The sequence below is a fragment of the Capra hircus genome, chromosome 18 (assembly GCF_001704415.2).
Source record: "Capra hircus breed San Clemente chromosome 18, ASM170441v1, whole genome shotgun sequence".
In the NCBI taxonomy this organism is placed as follows: domain Eukaryota; kingdom Metazoa; phylum Chordata; class Mammalia; order Artiodactyla; family Bovidae; genus Capra; species Capra hircus.
The window spans coordinates 63,213,610-63,227,548 of record NC_030825.1 but is presented as its reverse complement, the minus strand read 5'-3'; the positions used below and the strand labels follow the sequence as shown (position 1 = coordinate 63,227,548).

The 13,939-nt window shown below is 45.4% G+C and overlaps 1 pseudogene; it reads right to left on the bottom strand.

The window, feature by feature from the left end:
* On the bottom strand, positions 7,417-8,988 carry LOC102170454 (annotated as a pseudogene).

The following is a 13,939-nucleotide window of genomic DNA, read 5'->3' as shown; positions in this document are numbered from 1 at the left end:
CATGGACTGAGGAGCCTGGCAGGCTACAGTTCATGGGGTCACTAAGAGCTGAGCATGACTGAAGCAACTGAGCACAACCACTCTCCAGCGTGGGGGTCCCCAACCCAGCAGGACCCCAAGCAGGAGAAGAGGGGCTTAAAATCTCTGATGTTAAATCAAGTAACACAAGCATTGAATAAGTAAGGTGCCTGTGTCCAATGTTGTACAAACGGATGGAAGAGGATGAAAAGGATGTGATGGTCCTTTCTCCAAGGAGCTCTCGGAGAGCTGGGAGAGCTCTCTTGCTGGGAGAGCTGAGCTCACAGGCAGGGAAGTGATACTTGATGTCAGAGGTCAGGAGCTCTGCTCCTCATGAAGGAAAACCTGGAGCAGGAAGTGGAGGGGTGAAGGGTGGATGGGGGTACTTGCTGAAGGGTTTACTAGATTCTGACTTGCTAAGACACTGGGCACAGACCTTCAAAATGGGACTGAAATGTAGTAGTGGACTCTTTGTTATTGTTTAGTAGCTATGTTGTGTCTGACTCTTTGTGACCCAATGGACTATAGCCCACCAGGCTCCTCTGTTCATGGAATTCTCCAGGCAGCAATACCTGAATGGGTTGCCATTTCCTTCTCTAGGGGATCCTCCTGGCCCAGGGACTGAATCAACGTCTCCTGCATTGGCAGGTGAATCCTTTACCCCTGAGCCACCTGGGACGTTCCAGTTGACTTTTACACTAACTGACAAAAAATTTGAAGTATAATCCATTTAAAATAGTCTAAATTATTGATTTGGGAGAATGACATTCTAACATGTATACTATCATGTAAGAATTGAATCGCCAGTCTATGTCTGATGCAGGATACAGCATGCTTGGAGCTGGTGCATGGGGATGACCCAGAGAGATGTTATGGGGAGGGAGGTGGGAGGGGGGTTCATGTTTGGGAATGCATGTAAGAATTAAAGATTTTAAAATTAAAAAAAAAATTCAACCACACAAGATGTAAAAGAGTGGCTGAAGCTGTGTGGAGAGCTTAGTTCTTTTTTATGGCTGAGTAACTGTTTGCAATGAGCAAGCTAATATTTTTCTTTCTTCCTCTGGTTGTTGATTACACTATGGTACTTTCTGGTGAAAATTGATCTTGCTGTACACTTCCGAAGCATGCACTTTCCTCTATGCATATTATATTTTTAAAAGATTACATAGAAATTGTACAGCATTGGGGAATTCCCTAGAGGTCTTAGGGGTAAGGACTTAGCAGTTTCCCAGCTGTGGTCCAGGGGTTCATTCTCTCATCTGGTAACTAAGTTCCCAAAAGTTATGCCAAAAAAAAAAAAAAAAAAAAAAAGAAAACCAAGGTCAAAGTCATTTTGTCCACTGGGAAAATATTTATGGCTGTAAATGCATCCCACATTCACACTCCATAGAGGCTCAGAGTGTCCTTGAGCCAGCAGACCCTTCAGTGCCAACAGCCACGACGTATCTGGCAGGGCCCCACCCAACATGGAGAAAAGCCTGTGGCAAGGGGCTCACAGGATGAATCTGGCAGTAGGGCACCACGAGGGTGAGCGCCACTGAGACACCAAAACACGCCTCAAAGCGGATGAACATTGTGATCATGATGCTGCAGGGGATGGACCGCTGAGGATTTAGGGCTTCTCCCCTGTGAGATGGGAGGAGGTATTGGATCAGGAAAACACTGCTGTGGAAGCACGAAATCAAATTCCTTCCTCCATGTCCAGAAGCAGGCTAACCTTCTCCCAACCCCTAATGCCAAGGGCAGCCCAAACTTGCCCAAGCCCCCAATGGGACACACAATGACCGTGTTACCGCTCGTGGAAATGGGATCAAAACCAAAAAATGCACAGAAACATGTTACTGCCCCATGGAGAATCCCATCAAAGCCAAAGGGCACACACCCTGCAGAACCCAGAGGGCCCAAGCTATGGTGAGAGAAGGGATGAGGAAGAACATGGTTGAGTTGTATTCAGCCATCTCTACTTAATACTCCTCCCTTCATATCACAAGTGCTGGGCTCTGGGACCCCCATCACCTGGATCCATCAGCCCCAGTCTCTTTAGTCCCTCTGGATCCAGATGTATTCAGCTTATAGTCCTGTTCCTCGAGCTTCCAGTTGTGCAGGTCTCCCTTAATGAAGCCAGAGAAGATGATGAAGCTGAGAACCAAAATGTTGATGCCTGTGAACGCTTTGTAAACCTGGGCTGATTCACGAGCTCCCAGAGCCAGTACTCCTGTGGGAAAGATGGAATATGAGACATCCAAGATAATTAACTCCATAGACAGTTACCAAGAGCTGAGGGATTGGTGCTGGACAGATGAAAATGTTTGCTCAATGGGTATGGGATTTCCTTTTGAGGTGATAAAAATATTTGGAAGCTCACTTGATAGGGGTACTCTTTTGCTATTTTGAGTTGGGTGATCTTGCTTACAGATTTGAAACATGCTTGGCCTTGAAATCAGATGTTTTCATTTAAAAATATATTTGGAACTCAATGGAGGTGGTTGCCCAACGTTGTGAATGTACTAAGTACCACTGAATTGTACACTTTAAGATGGTTAATTTCTTACATGACAATCATCTCACAATATATACATCCACCGAATCATTACATGTATACTTTAAATTTGTGAGTGTTGTATTCATATCTCAATAAACCTAGGAAAAATAATAAAATGTTTAATTTTGTGCTATGCTAATTTCTCCTCAATTAAAAACACAATTTGGTCTTAATACAGAAGAGATACTGATAGGTCCAAGTAAATGAATCTCAGCCTGGGAATGATTTTGTCCTGTAAGGAACATTTGAAAATGTCTCCAGATATTCTGATTTTCACAGTTTAGGAGGTGGGTATCACTGGTATCTAGTGGGTAAATGTCAGAGATGTTACTCAACATCCAACAATGATTTTCTAAACAAGTTGAAACGCACACCCCTATACCTATGAATGATCCAACCCAAATTGTCAATGATGTCAAGAATGGGGAACAATGGTCTGTGTCTTGCTTTTCTGCCTCTCACATCAGAGACCACTCCAGCCCTAATCCCCCACCATTCTGCCACCCAAGCCTTTCCCACCCCAGCTCCCCTTCCACACTCTGCTCTTCCCATGCTGTCTCTGACCCCTGACTCACCGGTGACCAGCAGCACCAGGCCCAGGGTAAAAAAGTCTGGGTACATGGCCAGGAAATAGGGCATACACGGAGAGAAAGTTTCCTGTAAAGCCTGAGAGATGTGGTTCCCAATGAGGCTGCCAGGCCCGGGCTACACCGGTGGTGCCTGCAGTGGCAGAAGGAATATTCACAAAATTGTGTGTGTGTGTGTGTGTGTGTGTGTGTGTGTGTGAGTGCGCACACGCTCAGTCTTGTCTGATTCATTGCGACCCCATGGACTGTAGCCCGCCAGGCTCCTCTGTCCATGGGATTCCTCAGGCAAGAATACTGGAGTGGGTTGCCATTTCCTCCTCCAGGGAAGCTTCCCACCCAGGGATGGAAGCCGCGTTTCTTGTCTTCTGCGTTGGCAGGCAGATTCTTCACCACTGCACCACCTGGAAAGCCTTCACAAAATAGGTCAGCTATTTAATATGCTAGGAGGAGATCAATGTTATGCAAGAAAATATCACAGGAAATTGGGACCAGGAGAGCTGGAAAGTGAGACTAGAAAATTTAAAACCAGATATAAGGGAAAATTCCATGAAGGCAGCAGTTGAGCAAAGACTTCAAAATGGTGAAGGGATGAGCCCATGGGACATACCTTCTTCTCACACACTCCGTACAGTTCCCTGACCCCTGGGTTCTTGGTTCATCATTTAAAGAGAGCAGGATAGAGGTGAATAGAATGACATTGTGGGAGTTTCCTGCCGCTGTTATCCTCTTTACCCCCAAGGTGGATAACAAGGTTCTCATGAATGAATGAAGAGTGAAGAACTAAATCTTGCCTCTTTGTTTCCTGATCTGAAACCCACAACTTCCCCTGATCCATCATCTCACTGATGGCAAAGGACAGTATGAGGTTCCAGCCAGGAATGAAGGTGCACAACTGACCCACGGTGATGTAGCTGTAGAGATACACAGTACCAGAGCATGGTACCTGGGCCCCAAACTCAGCATAGCAGAGCCCAGACATCACACAAGACAAGCCAGCCACCAAGAAGGAGATGACAATCCTGGTCCAGCGACAGACAGGGCGACTGCACCAGTGAGGGCATACACGCCGGCTCCCAGGGTTCTGCCCACACCCAAGGCCACCGGGTCAAGGGTGTTCAGATGAGCTTTGGGACTTTCAGACTCCTCTATGGGTTCCAGCGGCCGCCTGCGGACCAGCTTCTGGGCAAACTGTCAAACATACTAATGCAGCATCCTAGACACAGATGAGGAGGTTGCACTCTGCAGAAGAAACGAGGCACAAAGCCATGGAGAACGCCATCTGCCCTCGGCCCTGCGAGTCCAAGTCCACAGGGCAGTGGCCTTGTGAGGGAAGCTCTCCTTCTCCGAGCTCTGGTTTCTACAGACACAAATGAAATTTTAATACATTTCAAAGTTATTGGAAGTATAAGAGGATTGAGGGGGCAAAACATGCTGCATCAAAATGGGCCACATTACTGAAATGGACACAGACGTTTTTAAGATGGCAAACTTTACACTCTGTGGTATGTTCCTACCGTTTCCTAAACTGCTGCCACGGTAAATAATAGAGCCAGCTTCACAGAGTTGTGGGTCGGAGCAAACCTGATGGTAAGTTAGTATAAATCACCATACAGTCACCCCTGGGTGTAACAATCTGGGGGTCCTCAAGTCCCTTACATCATCCCCGCGTCCACAGAGAAGGAGTCTGCCGATACAGAGGGTCAACATTATACAGGAGACTGACATCAGTATTTACATCACAAACCCTGTATAAGGAGAATCGTTACTATTCTTTCTTTTTTTTTTTGAAAGCAAGCAACATTAATTTATTAAGTGTGCAAGGCAATGCACTAAGGCTTTTTCATTTCATCTGCACATGATAAATGAATATGGTTATTTTCATTTGTACAAAACTATCGTATAGGAAACTTATTTAGGTTACAATAAGTACTGAGCAGCCACATGGTGTATAAAGCTGATTCGTTGTTACAGAGGAAGGTTCCCCCCACCCCCACCACCACACACACACAAAACCAAGCCTGTGATGTTATATATGTACAATCAGAATTTTATTTCAAAACAAAGAACCGTAGCAACAATAATAGAAAAAATCAATTTGGAAATTATTCACAACCTGGTCACTGAGAACTGGGAAAAATTCTATGCTGTGCCACTGCCGACCCACTGGGCTGAGGAGTCGGAGCAGAGGTGCAGCTGGAGGACAGGCCCCCGTCACGCAAAGCCCTGTCCCAAGGCTCTGCGAGTTTTGTACCCAAAGCCTCAGCAACCAGAGGGAATGGTGAGAACTTTGAACCAAAATACTGTCATAGGCGAGGGTTTGACTGAAGGGCTTGAAATATGTAAGCATCAAAGAGGGAAAGGGAGATCAGACAACATATGAAAGAGGGATGAAGAGCCCTGTCTCCACTTCTAAAAATACGGATGATCCTGGAGGTGGCCGTGGGCTGCAGTAAATGTAATTCTTCCACCTAGCAAACCCTCTGGCCACCCAGATCTAGAAGCTTATTGTTCCCCTAAGAATGCCTCCCTCTCCCCCATGACGCCCTTCCAGCGCACTCAGGAGGCTTCATGTCCTGGTCTCACACTTCTTCCTGTCTCCTCCTGCTGTCTGAGTGGAGAGTGAGTCCTCCGCTCTCAGTCTCAACGTTTAGGGAGTTCTCTCTGTCCTCTCCAACAAGGAAAGGCAGCCAGGTGAGGCGGAGCTCTGAAGTTTCAAAGAAAACCATTGATGCAGATTCCACCCAGCAGAGGCAGGGTTGTTTACATAGACACGTGAGTCTGAACACATTAGACCCAACAGGGGCCTTAGGAACCTAACAAGATAACCAGCAACTGCTTCGTGACAGTGCACACACGTTCACGCTCATGTGTGGGCCTTGCTGCACATCCACACAGACTGTCACTTTTGGTCCACAGGAAAGTTCAAGTGCCTCCGGGGGCACCTGACATAACACTATGGTAACGTGGTAACAAGGGTAACTTGACATAGTAAACAGACATAAACAAGCATGAGATGCCCCTCTTGTCATGTCAACTGGATAATAATCATTCAGGAAAAAAAGTCGTCTTCCAGCGCTGAGGTTACAAATTCCAAGTTAGCTATAAACATCTTTGAGTTCTTTTAAAGCTATGGCTTAAAGCAAAATAAAAATCAACACCTAAAATCGTCTAAACAACAAACTGAACAAATAATGAACCTCTACCAAGAATCAAGATTTTTGGTTGCTCACTTGGGAGGCTCTCCCACCAGATGGGTGATAGGGATATATATATATTTTTAAAGTGAGTTCACCACAGAGAAAGAAGCTGCTTGGTCCAGTGAGGGGAGAGAGGATTGTAGAAACAACCATCCCTTCTCTGGACTCCATCCAAAATTAGAACCTATAAACCCCTATTAACTACAATGTCCACCTTAGCAATAATCCTAGATTTCAAGTAATACTACATATAACCTTAAACGAAGAAAAAAGTTCCAAAGGAAACCAATAGCTTCTTTATACAGGCACATGACTTTTCTGAGAAAGTTGAGAGTTTTTATTCAAAGGAGAGACATTGTCAAGAGGCAACGTGGGAACCTCACACAGCACATCACGCACCCTCCAATCATGCATGACCTTTCTCCCTAAATCCTTCCCTTCTTATTATACCTTAACCTCTTTGGTATAAAATCTTCCACCCTATAACCTCTCCTGAAGCACCTCCCTCTAACCTCAATTTCCTTATGCTTTCATTATTTGGTAAAATTACTTTATATTTCAAACCATAAATATGCAATAAAACCAGAAGATTAAATAAAGCTCAATTTAAGTTGCTCAGCAGAGCTGTACGGAGGAGAAGGAGCTCTCATGGAATCCCTCTCTGCCCCCTGCTGTTGAGTGTACCCGCTTCCTGGTGAGTCTGAGGTTGGAGGAATGGCACCTTCTAGCCCACTCCCCAAAATGCCCCGAGGCAATTTTAGAACCTAAGGGCGCATAGCTGGCCAAGTTGTCACATACCAAGCGGCCAATCCCTCCTGAAATGAAGGTAGGTTTACTTGGTCTTTCCTGAGCTGAAGAAAATGTCCAAGAAATGAAATTTTTAAAAGCCATTGATGACAACGACTGACCCCAGCCTTGGGATCCTCTGAGCGCCCATCGAGTGTGTGGATGAGAAAGGAATGGAGTAGCAGCATTCAGAAACAGTCCTGGGTTACAACCTGATGAGGTCTCCCCGCTTGCTCAGGGGGAGGCTGCTTTTCGTGACGGCAGGGAGGTAGGTAGGAGGCACGTCTTAGGCGTTGGTGTCCCTCGTGGGCTGGATGCTGTTCATCTCTGTGATGGGGTCTTCCTCACCACAGATTCCTGTCTGCAGCTTCCCTTCAAAGGCTCGTGTAATTTCCTCAAAAGTCCTGCCACGGGTCTCAGGAACTTTGAAGAAGGTGAAGACCCAGAAGATAATGAGGAAGATGGTGAAGAAGATGAAAATGTAGGCGCCTAAGTACAATGTGGCCAAGGGGAAGGACAGTCCAACCAGGAAGTTGGAAGTCCAGTTGGAACAACCAGCCACTGCCATGGCAGCCGGGCGGGGCCCCTGGCTGAAGAATTCAGCCACAATAAACCAGGGAATGGGGCCTGGGCCAATTTCAAAGAAGGCCACGAAGACCAGGATGGCCACAATACAGATAAAGCTCATCCAGCTATAATCAGTCTTTAGTAACAAAGAAATCATAATGAGGATGGAACAAAAAGCCATCCCTCCAAGTCCAGTCAGGTGTAGAGTCCTCCTCCCAGCCCTTTCCACCAAGAACAGAGACACCACGGTGAAGATGGTGTTGACCACACCTGTGCTGATAGTGGCATAGACTGGCTCCTGGACACCTGCGTCTTTGAAGATTCCTGTTGAGTAGTAGATCACCGTATTGATCCCAGAGAGCTGCTGGGAGAGCTGGAGCATGATGGAGACAACGATGGGTTTCCGGTAGTTGGGGGCACTGAGGAGCTCTAGCACGGTGACTTGCTTCTCCTGCGACATCCGCTCACGCTCATCCTCCATCTCCTGGATGTCCTGAGCCACATCCTTGGTGCCCCGTAATCTCTGGAGGACCTCCTTTGCCTTCTCCTCCTCCTTTCTGTTAATGAGCAAGAATCTAGGACTTTCAGGGCAAAACGGAAGGGCAGCGCACTGGATGATGGCTGGTACGATGGTGAAGCCCAGGAGCAGAGGCCAGAGATCTTTAGTCCCCAAGATGACTTTTAGACCAAAGATCTGGGCCACCAGAATTCCGATAACGATGCCCAGCTGGTTGAGAGTACCAAAGGCACCCCGCAGGGTAGTAGGTGAGATCTCTTCAATGTACATGGGCACGAATCCTGTGCAGAGTCCGCAGAAGACGCCGATAACCAGTCGGCCCACGATCAGCATTTCAACCGACTCTGCTATTTTGCAGAATCCCATAAGGCAGCCACCAGCTATGGCCAACAGGTTAACAATAAGCATTGAATTGCGCCTGCCAAATCGGTTGACAAAGAGTCCGATGGAGAAGGAACCGATCATACCACCCATGGAGAAGATGGCCACAGACAAGGACCACAGGAAAGTGAGGAGCATGCTGGACGGGGGGGTTTCTGACCACTCTTCCAAAGCGTAATTGAGAAAGTCCTTTATGATCGCCTCAGGGGCATTGATGACTCCAGTGTTGTAGCCAAACTGGAAAGAGCCTATGGTAGCAACTGAGACGGCGAAGATCAGAGGTGCGGTGATCTTTGTGGTTCCCATGGCCCTAATTTAATTCTTTTCAAATCTTTGATAAAGATCTAAGAGTGGGACTCCAGAGACCCCTCTTCCAGGCGCAAAACCTCCAAAATGTCCTTTCTTGGCGGCAAGTTCTCCTCCAGGTCCTCAGTCTATTATTTCTATATTAAAGAGTCTAAAAAGAGTCTCACAACCTCTAGACTTGATCCAATCCCCCTCTCCCCACCTCTTCTCACACAAACACAACAGCTCTCAGCTTCTTCTGCTTTCGTCTGGAAAATGGGTCTCTCCACCCACAGACTGGAGCCGGGCTGACCCCCCTGCACTCTGGGGTTGCAGAGGTCTCTTTGGGAGGATGTGAACTCAGCGCCCAGTCTCCCACAGAAGAAGCTGATCTGAGACTTACTGGATCCTTGGAGCAGAGCCTGGAGCACCGGGTCAGTCAGGGAGGCTGAGGGCAAGGTGCGCGGGGCTGGAGCTGAGACATCTCCGAGAACCGAAGCCGGGAGTCCTGAGCACAGAAGACAGTGCTCACCCCTGGGCTGTTGGGGTGGAGATGGGGCTGGGTGGGTGGGGAGCAGTGTGGCTATCAGCCCTGACTCTTCTGTGGTTACCCTCTGCGGGGTGGTTCCGAGAGGTTTTTTTTACGTGTGGTAAAATGCCCATAACACAAAATCGACCATTTTAGCCATTTTTAAGTCTGCAGGTCAGTTGTGTTAAGGACCTTCAAATTTTGGGCAAACTTCAGAAGTTTTTCATCTTGCCAAAACATCAGTTCTGTCCCGTTCAATGGTAATTCCCATTTCCCGTTCACAGTTCCTGGCAATTACCCGTCCACATTCTGTCTCTATGAATCTGACCACTCCAGGTGCTTCATTTTAAGTGGAATCATTCAATATTTCTCCTTTCCTGGCAGGTTTATTTTACCTAGTAGATTGTCCACACGGCCATCCCTACTGTATCGTGTGTTAGAATTCCCTTTCTTTTTAATGGTGAGCAATGCTCTGTTGTGGGTACCTACCATATTGGCTTATGAATGGAAAACTTGTGTCGCTCTCGTGCTTTGGTTATTGTGAAACATGCTGTGAACAGGGATTTGCAAATATCTGTTCCAGAGTGTGCGTTCAATCCTTCTGCGTACATGATCAAAAGTAGAATCACTGACTCAAACAGTCATAAGATTTTTATCTGCTTGTGATGGAGAAGATGTTCACATATTGAAGTATGGGGACATCGTTTTGACTTATAATACATGATTCGGCCTAAACTTTGTGTGAACTGAACCCTCACAGAATGTCTTCTTTAACAAGTGAGGTAAAGAGCATCTGTTTTGAAGATAAGGATGAGTAACTCCCTCCTCATGGCGTGAGTGTTAGCACTCTCTGGGAGATAAGGTTCCCTTCCCAGTCACCAGGGAGCTGCTGTCTTGCTGTCTGTGGATGAAGTCTGCTTCTTTTGAAGCCTTGAAGGAGTACACCCTGTCATGTTCATGTATGTCCTGAGCTTGGATGAAGTAGATGACTGCGCTGGACCCCATGCTTCAGCAGAGCAGTTCCTCAGAGCTCCAGGGACACTGTCCTCAGTTTGGCTCAAAGAAAACTCTTTTCTATTTCAGTTATGTACTTTTCATTGACCCTTTCTGTGGACACTTGAGATTAAGGACCTTGCAAAATATGAGCTGTAAGACTTGAGATCCCGCTCAACCCTGCTCCCTCCCAGTCCTCTTACCTGACTCGACTCCCCACAGTCTGCACGTGACCCGAGACACCCCAGTGTGGGGACCTTCAAGCTCAGCGGTGCCCCAACTAGGAGAAGGCAGCTTAACGTGACTGATGTGAATTCAAGCAACACAAACATTGAACAAGCACTGTGCTTTGCTGAGTCTTGAACGGTTGATGGGAGAGGATAAAGGGGATGTGACTTGGTCTTCCTCAAGGAGTTCTGTTGCTGGGAGAGCTGAGCACAGAGATGGAGAAGTGATACTTGATGTGAGCGGTCAGGAGCTCTGCTCCTCATGGAGGAAAAGCCGGGAGCAGGAAGTGGAGTGGCGAGGGGGTGATGGTGGTACTGGTACCGGGTTGACTAGATTCTGACCTCCGTCAGATGACCCACATGCTGAAACTGAGCACAAACCAGCAACATGGGTCTTAAATGTAAGTGGTTGACTATTGCATTAACTTCTTTAAGAACTGAGGTATAGTTGATTTACAGTATTGTCATTTTGTTTTTTAAAGCCACCCACACAAGAGGGAGTGAAGTAGATTAAGCTATTATGGAGAGTTTTGGTTCTTTTTCTGGCTGCATAGTATATCATTGTATGTATATATATATACACACACACACATAAATATTTATATGACATCTTCTTTATCATTCACCTGACTTTCTTTTTTAAAAATTATTTATTTATATTCCTTTTGGCTGCACTGGGTCTTCCTTGTTGCACGTGGGCTTTTTCTAGTTTTAGCAAGTAGGGGCTGCTCTCTAGTTGCAGTGAACAAGCTTCTCATTGTGGGGTTTTTCTTGTTGCAGAGCATGGTTTCTAGCTGCAAGGGCTTCAGTATTTGCAGGATGTGCGTTCAGTAGCTGTGGTTCACAGGCCTAGTTTCCCCATGGGATGTAGGATCTTCCTGGACTAGGCATCATATATCTGTGCACCCTGCATTGGAAGGTGAATGGACTACCAGGGAAGGCCTATCCATTCATCTGTCAATGGATACTTAGGTTGCTTCCATTTGTTGGCAATTGTGAATAATGCTGCTACGAACATTGAAGGGCATGCGTCTTTTCAAATTAGTGTTTTTGTTTTTATTGGATATATACCCAGGAGTGGACTTGCTGGGTCAGATGGTAGTTCTATTTTCAGTTTTTTGAGAAACCTCCATATTGTGTTTTATAGTGTTTGCACAAATTTACATTCCCAACAACAGTGTATGAGGGTCCCCATTTGTCCAAATCTGCCTTCTGCTCTCCTGGGGTTTGTCTTCATATGTGGTACTGGAACGAATCCATCTTCCCAAGGTATGTCTCAATAACTGGCAAGTAGGTTTATGGTATTGGGTCGTTATGTTACCTCCCCATTACAGAGTCAAGAGATCCATGTTAGCAGGATACCAAGATAGCTGGTGGCAAAGTCTTTGGGAATCTTGGTTCCTAGCCCAAGGGTATGTGTAAACAGAAATATACTTAGAAATCTATAAGCCACCATTGCTCAAATAACTGAAGAAACCACAGAAAGAACTGTAACACAACAGATATACCTAAAATCCTCAGCCAAAGTAGGTTTTAGAGAATAGAATTGCCCTAGATTTTCTACTGGCCAAACAAGAAGGCGTTATACTGTTACTCACATCACTTCTTTGACTCACGTTACTACCTCAGAAGACACTGAGACCCACACAGAAGAAATTTTCCAAGGGGCAAATGGTTGCAAAATGTAACACAGACTGACGCTTTCAGTGACCTGATTGGTAGGTTCCCCTTGGGACTAGGCACATTTTCCACACTGCTTTATAGATGATTATTGTTTTAATATTATTATCCTTGCCCTAACTATCAAGTTACTCATGACATATATCCCCATCTGCTTACAGTCTGCTGCCAAAACCGCACATACAAATGATTGTACAGGAAACTGAGATGATGGATTAAATGTATAATCTATAAAATGGCTTCCCATGTGGGTCCGTGGTAAAGAATCCACTTGCCAATGCAGGAGATGTGTGTTTGATTGCTGGGTTGGGAAGATCCCCTGGAGAAGGGAACGGCAACCTACTCCAGTGTTATTGCCTGGAGAATCCCATGGACAGAGGAATCTGGCGGGCTATGGTCCATGGGGTTGCAAAGAGTCAGACACAACTGAGTGAATGTGCCCACACCCACACCCACACACATCTATAAAACATTTCTCCATCAGTATATACATATCTATGTTGTTTACTGCATTTTAATTAATTTACCCAATTCTAAAATTCTATACATTATGTACTGTTTTAATACAAATACTTTACACAAACATTTATGAATATTAATACTTATATGAATATTAATTACATATATTGAATATAAAGATATATACATATTTACAGAAATAAGTTTCTTTGTTGTGCTTTGCAAATACTGCATTTTTTACTTTTTTACAATTGAAGCTTTGGGGCAACCTTGAGTCATCAGATGATGGTATGCATTTCTTAGCAATAACATCTTTTTTTTTTAGATTTTATTTTTTATTTATTTTTTAAAAATACAAATTTATTTATTTTAATTGGAGGCTAATTAATTTACAATATTGTATTGGTTTTGCCATACATTGACATGAATCCACCACGGGCGTACATGTGTTCCCCATCCTGAACCCTCCCCACACCTCCCTCCCCATCCCATTCCTCTGGGTCATCCCAGTGCACCAACCCCGAGCACCCTCTATCATGCATCAGATGTGGACTGGCAATTCATTTCACTTATGATAATATACATGTTTCAATGCCATTCTCCCAAATCATCCCACCCTTGCCCTCTCGCATGGAGTCCAAAAGGCTGTTCCATACATCTTTAAAAATAAGGTCTATACATTGTTTAATTACAGGCGGTGCTATAGCACACTGTAGTATAAAGTAACTTACATGCCCTGGAAAAACAAAGAGCTGTGTGACTCTCTTTATTGCCAAGTCTCCTTATTGCAGTGGTGTGGAACCAAATCTCCAAGGTATGTCTACATTAACTCTCCACTTTGGGTCATATCAATTAATTGTTACAAAAGTGCATCATTTTTCCTTGCTGGAAAATTGTCCACATTGTGGTTTTGGCCAATAGTGTTTTTGGCTGAAACTCTTAGGTCTTCTATGAGCTAGCAGTTGATCTAGAAGCTTGAGTACATTCTGATTCAGCTTCTCATCAAGACTCTTTCATGGACAGTGTTCTGTGTTGCCTGTAACAGCACACTGGGGAACACGGGATATCTCGTTGTCCCCCGGTGGTAAGGCAAGAACAGCAATCAGGTGATGTCAGCCTCCTCCATCAAAGTTTTACTCAAAAGAATCAGTCTCCATGAACTGCTTTCTAA